General features: G+C 33.8%; 1 long non-coding RNA gene across 1 annotated transcript; it reads left to right on the top strand.

The window, feature by feature from the left end:
- The first annotated feature begins 382 nt into the window (after positions 1–382).
- On the top strand, positions 383–2,035 carry LOC112461310. The gene is made up of 3 exons (XR_003041534.1): positions 383–460; positions 569–637; positions 1,805–2,035. It is a non-coding gene; the product is annotated as an uncharacterized LOC112461310 (long non-coding RNA).
- The last annotated feature ends 5,074 nt before the right edge of the window (positions 2,036–7,109 follow it).

Here is a 7,109-nt window from a genome sequence, read left to right as displayed (position 1 = left end):
AATTAACAAAAAGATTAACAAAAATTATTCAAACTAATAATATTTTACAAATTTGATTGTGTTCTAGAATATATAATATAGGATTTTTTAAATAAAACATAATATGTTAATAAGAAATAATTCTAATATATTAGTTTGCTTAATGAGATATTTATTTCTGAAAAAGTTTTTGAATTTTTTACATAAATTATCACATCTAGTTTTAGACACGTGCGCACACTTATGACAAAAATGGTATAATTACTTCAAAAATGACGGCTACTACGATGAATTACACATATAATTTTCCAGTAATTTAGATATGGAACAGTCTGTATGTAGGCATTATAAAACAATGACACAATTAGTATGATAGCAATAGTATATTATATATATATATAGTTTACAGAAGTAACATACGATAGTAAATATTCCATTCTTGTTGCATTTCTGAGCTAGCAGTCGTCTTAGCACATATTAGGTAAATATATGTATACATATATTACAATGATATATATATTGTTTACAGAAACAGTTAAAATATATTAACATATATTACAATCTCGCTCCATTTTTTTGTGATTATCAGTTTTCACCAGAAGAAGATACAGGAGAAACTAGGAAAGAAATCCCTTAAAATGCCTTCCTTGAATATGTCGTAAGTTCTGTTCATGTAGTTATTATTTAAGAAAGTACATACATCTAAAACGACGGGATAGAAAGTCACTTTTCTGAATATTTTAAAGGAAAATACCCAGGTAGAATAGCAAGTCACAATAAAGTCATGTGATGTCAAAATCAAATGATGTCAAAATGTGTCGATTTTTTGTCACTTTACCATCATTTTATCATTTTGACGTCCTTTGACTTTATTGTAACTTTCTGTTCTACCTAGATATAAAATAAGGTTTTATTATTAAAAAACATATATAGGCTTAAAACATTTTTAAATTTTTATATTGACACTTTTTAAAATGACATGGTGGTACTACAGCAGTTGACATCAAAAGCATCACAAACCGACTTTAAAAAATGGTACCAGCCGAGATAGCTAGAAAGAACGCATCTGCAATAAAAAATAAAAGTTTTTCTTAAAGTAAATTTAAATATTTTTTCAACTTTTTAAAAATTTTTATTTTTCAAACAAAGTGATAGATGTTTGAAACAAGCGTATCAATTTTACTCGCAAACTTTTATCATTAATTTTGCAATTGCAGGCGAAGAAATGTATAAAATAAAAAACCCTTACGATGCTAAAAGCAATTTAACATGTAAACATATAAAATTTTAAATAAATTAATTACAGATGCGTTTTTCATGGCCATTTTGTGACTATTTTAACTAGTAAATAATTAAGTTCTTATACATATAGATTATAATTATTTTACCCTGCAATTTGTAGAGTTTTTTAATAAGGTGCGTATAATAGAACGACATTAGTAACTTTTTAACCCTTGGTGGTCACACTTCTTTTTTGAACATTTTTTAAGGATTTTTTTGAACATGACGTCCCTCAAAAAGTTAATTTTTTTATAATGAGAATACATTCTATACAATGTTAAAACTTTGATCACTTGATCCTTGATCATCCTTTGATTCCGTGTGACTACCGAGGGTTGAACGCATAGTGTAATTAGTGTATTCGCACTACTTCCTATTTCTAATTCCTATTTCGCGATGATATTATAGATAATTCATAATCTCGAGGTACCCCGAGGTACCACGAGGCATCGTGTAGGTATGTCTGCTTTCGCGTGTGTGTTATATTACGAGCGTGCTCGAACGTTACGTATTACAGAGATCAGTATGACACTTTTATTTTTAGTTGTCACGACCTGTTTGACGAACGAGGAAGAAAATGATGGTCGGAAGTGCAATCGCGTCTCTACGCTGCACTCGATGGCTTATCGATCTTTGCATTTCCGCGCACTAGCCCCAATAAATTTATTTATAATAATACGAGATGCTGATTGCCACAGCTTGAACTCTTGAAATAAAAAGAATAAATATACTGAGAGAAAATCTGCATAAAGTGTATATCTTTTTTATAAATAAGAGGGAAAAGAATAATGAAATTATATGATTATATAAATAATAATATAATATAATAAAGAATATAATGAAATTCTCGTGCCTCTCTAAAAAGCACCGATCTGTCGATAATTAGATTGAACTATGTATAAAATTTTATTGAGACATAAGATTTTATTGAAAATATACTTTGTACATGAAACGATATAGCTGCAAGATACATAACACTCTCGAAGAATGTCAAAAATTCATTACTTTAAAGGAAACGTTTAATACAAAAGTGTTTATTACAACATTTATGTAGAATACAAATATTTTTCGTACCTAAAGTGACTGATTTTTCGGTATAAAAACGCGACCTTAATTTCTCCAATTTTTTTAGTGTCATCAGATATTTTGTAGAATATAGCTTACGATAAAAAGTCACCCATCGAAACTGCCTCGATATCTTTCATATTGATGGAGTATCCTAAGATCATGGGTATCCTAAGATAGACAAAGAAATATTTCAAGTAAAAACTTTATGATGTAGAAAACTATTTGCAATTTACTTTAACTTTTTGAAGACATCAAATATCTTAAATTCGAAACTGTCAAAAAAAAAATTTTAATTTTTCCAAATATTATAAGTCTATAGCAATAAACAGCTTTCAATATTGCGAGAATAGAATTTAAAACATTGTTTTTATGTATTTTAACCATGAAATTCAATTAAGATCAAATATATCGAATTAATTTTAAAAAGAAATTATTGTAATGCTTAAATTTATGGAAAATATAAACAGAACATAGATATCTTTTATTCTTAATTCCATTTCAATTACACCTACGTATTTTATAGACAAAATTGATCAAATATTAAAATAATTAAAGAGAAATTGCTAGACTCTTGTATTTCTTTTCTGTATAAATTCTTTATTTAAAAATAAACGTGCGAATTTTCTATCGGTACTGATACTCGGTACACCTCGATGTATCTCTTGCGCGACAATACCTCGTAAGGATCAATAAAGGATTAAAGCGCTGTCTTCTTCGCTTCGTGTATCGAATTACTGTGCGGACCGCATCGGTGACAAGGTTCAATCTTTTCGCAAAGTAATTAAAGACTCGCTATACAAAGTGCGCCAGCGCTCGAAGAATATTCGGTTTCGCATATTTAACGCGCAAGGAACCTTTCGCTGCGATGGTACGCGTGCCGTGAAAGCGAATCATTTCGAAGGATATTGCATTACAAGAGGCCCTGTTCGTGCAACGCGAGAGACGGGTCGATCCTAGCTAGAGTCTAGATACATTCGAGAGAGAGAGAGAGAGAGAGAGAGAGAGAGAAGGAGGGAGGGAGAGAGAGAGAGTTGGTAGGCTGCGGAATGCAAAACCAGACGATCTAAAATGCATGGAGCCTTCGAACGGTATTCTAAAATATTTACACCATCGGAGCACAATCTCGCAGCCACTATTCACCGATCGGCTTTCCCGATGCAAAACTCATAGCCAGTAATTATGCAACATCGGCTGCTGTTCTATCGGTATAAATATTTTACTGATCTAAATAGATGAAGTTCACCACACGACCTTTTTTCGGAAATTGCCTTGTATAATAATGCTTGAGTCAAATTTTTATTATATACTTGCGTACATAAATAATACAATATTTTTATTATATTATTCATATACGCAAATGTTCCATTATATGATTAAACCCAATTTTTAAAAATTGACAAACGTCAAATGTGTATCAAACAAAACATAAGTACAATCGAAGATAATGACTTGTAATCAATTTATAATTAAAAAAATATATGTTAACATAAAATAAAAATTTACTTTATATTTTATTAATTAATATTAATAATGAAAAAGAAACAAATATAGATATTCCAATAATAATATGACGTGGATATTACACGCTCGGATATTACACGAGCGCAGCATCGAATAGTTTCAACTTCGATAGAAATTCTCTCAGCTTCACTTTAAAAATTGTGTCTTTATCGAAAGGAATCTAACTGCGCCTCTGATCTCGGTGGTAAATTTTAAAGCTTAACCTTTTCTGCCGGGAACAGCGTCGACGATCAGATGCTCTTCCCAGATAGCCGTGATGGCGTCACGTTTCGGCATTCCTGTACGAGAAAACCCTCTTCTCTTAGGGAATATCCCCCGCGAAATATTCTTCCACCCCCGCTCACTTATTCCATGTACCGGCGCACGTACACCGCGCGCTCAGGCTTCGCGGGATTGGCAAGTCGGATGCTGTGCGACCTCCCCAGGTGCCCACACGGTGTACTTATCCGCTTTCTTTTTCCCCAAGACAATTTTCACTCTTCTGGCAATGTGATTTAACGGACCGAAACCACACTTTCCATGCATATTTATGAAAAGTTGCAGGAAAAAGCTTTACCGTGCAACGTTTGGCTGAAAATTAGAACGCCTGCGAAATACGTCACGGTACGGTTTTTTGTTATAGACGATATAGACAATCGATATGAAGCGGCTTTCATAGATTTTCAGATGCTAAGTATCCTCGAAGCGATATACATTTGTACGTTTTCCATTTGTTATTATTATTTTATATGCAAAATTTATCAAGTATTGAATTTAAATTAATGTAATAGGCCTCATTATATATATTCTTCTTTTGTTATTAATCTTATTTGTGAGATATTGAGCAAATTTATAATGGAAATTTCTTTTAATATTTAATCACATTTTATAAGCAAAAACCGCAAGTTATTTTTAAAAGGTTTTTTGCTTAAAAAAGAAATGAATAATGCTTCTAAGTAAAGCAAGCTCATCAGTTACATCCTAAAGCTTATATAAACTGTATGAAGCTTTAGTGTACACATATGAGTCATTTATTTTAGAACATATATAGTAAAACATAATTAAGAAAAGATTTCGTTATATTACTAAATACAGTTAATCCGCTGTTTTTTGCATTTTTATTAAAATAATTTTTATTTTTATAAATATATCTATACATAAACATTATATTAATTAACAAGATTTTAAATAATCTTGATATCTTAGGTTTCCAAATTTATAAATGTAGCGTTAACCTAGTTTACCCTCTACCTTTGGCAAAAATTTTATACAACATGATGGTATCGCTGTGAGCATTTCACCGCGGTCCCTCCGTTAACCGCTTGCAAACGCAAAAGTTTGCTTGAAAACAGCGAGACCAAGATATAAATGTCGCCACGAAACGAAGAAGCTGCATTCGTATCGGCGATCGTGCTCTCGCGAGGAAATTGTAGAATGCAAATGGCCGAGAATTTTAATCCGCGAACCAGCGCGACAACAACATCTATAAGCCTCCGCTTGTCACTGAAAAATAGTGAAAAAGCGACGCAAGAGAAAGAGAGAGAGAGAATGAAAACAAAATGAAATAAAAATAAATTTTTATATGACGTAGATTCGAATAAAAATTTTTTTATATATGCAAGATAGCTTCTTCAAAAAAAAATTATATAGTTGCTTAGTAAATTTATATAATTAATAATTTATGTTTTTCTCTTTTTTTTCTTTCTTGATCCGATATACATGCTTTCATTTATAAATTCTTGACATTATTAAATCCATTTTTCCTTTATGAAAATATGTGGACGCATTGATACTTTCAGGATTGTCCAATTGAAAATATATAACATTTTTGTATCATTTTTAATTATCCGTTGTTGTTGCTTTAAACAATTTGCTTTTGTTAATTTTATTGAATGGGCTCTCTCTCTCTCTCTCTCTTTCTCTCTCTCTCTCTCTTTCTCTCCCTGCCAGCTCCTTTCCTCCTTTCCTTTCGTCTGTGTTCGACTGCTCCTCTTTACTTAAAGAAAATAAAGATAAAGACCGGAAGTAATTAGATCGACGCGAACCAAAGTACACACATTACGACCGCATCAGAAAGCGTACATTTCCGCCTTTCGATCCGCGCCGAATAAACCCAGTCTCGGTGTTATCCTTCAGGGAAGGCTTGCTTAAGGGCAGCGACGGAAAGTATTCCGGCTCCTCTTTTTCGTTGAAGCCAACGAGAAACAACGGGGACGGTATAAAATTCGTGGTGCGGGGCTGCAGCCTTTAGTCGTTAAATATTTATGAGGCCTGGTTCTCCATTTTTTCCCCTTCTTTTTTTCCGACCGCGCCCAACCCGAAACTTTACAGTGGCGGCGTGGGTATTTGTCGGTGCCCGTCCGGCACAGCATCCGGACCGACGGGTCATCTGTTATAAAAATGGCGCTATGTTATAACAGAGAGGATGAGGACGCGAGGGAGCGTGTCCTCGCCTCTGTTTTTGCTGTCGGCGCGCGACAATTTCGTCGGATGATGAACGCGCTCTTCACCGGACGGCGGTCTTCATATACGTTCGACAGAAACGATTATAATTACGACCGCACTTTATCGTCAGATAACGACGCAGCAAATGAAGCGATTACGGAATAAAACGGATTTTGTTGATATATCTCAAGCTCGTTAATCTATTTTGATAAATCTCATAACATTGTTTGTTTTCCGAATCGCCAAGTTCGAGTGAATGTAGTTAATTGCAATTTGCAGCTTCTTTGATTCTGTCTTGCTATCGCGCTCTTCATCTTCCTCCTCCCCGTCTTTCTCTTTCTCTCGTATGCTCTTTCTCAGAAGTTGGGCTGCCTGCTTAATTTTATATTCCGGGCAGAAAGATTTCAGCGCAGTACCCCCTCATCGGAGCATACTTCACTTAATGGGTTGCTGACTTGGTAATTGCCGGTAGAGTACCACGTAATTTAGTCGTCCGTAACAAAGAGAGAGGAATATATTACCCCCTTTAAGTTAGGCCTCGCCCTTAGAGTTTAATGGAAATGCGAGTAAGAAAAATAAGTGCACCCCTTATAGGAGGAGACGGTAATGGGTGTTTGCCTATGAATACAAATGCACCGAATATCTCGCGCGTGCGTTTCGCATTTCCTCGTATGAGAACCCAAATTATAGCAGTGTAACAACTAACGGCTACGCAGACTTTGCGGATCTTTCGGAGAGATGTCTTTAAACAGAGGAATAGAAGGAAAAGATAAAAAATCGCTCAAATTTTTGCTAAAGAATCTACCAAGTACTCTTAAGATGTAAGAAATTAAATC

The sequence above is a fragment of the Temnothorax curvispinosus genome, unplaced genomic scaffold, assembly GCF_003070985.1.
Source record: "Temnothorax curvispinosus isolate PA1 unplaced genomic scaffold, ASM307098v1 QBEX01011250.1, whole genome shotgun sequence".
In the NCBI taxonomy this organism is placed as follows: Eukaryota; Metazoa; Arthropoda; class Insecta; order Hymenoptera; family Formicidae; genus Temnothorax; species Temnothorax curvispinosus.
Note: the sequence above shows the minus strand (reverse complement) of the source record. Positions and strands in the feature narration are given on the sequence as shown.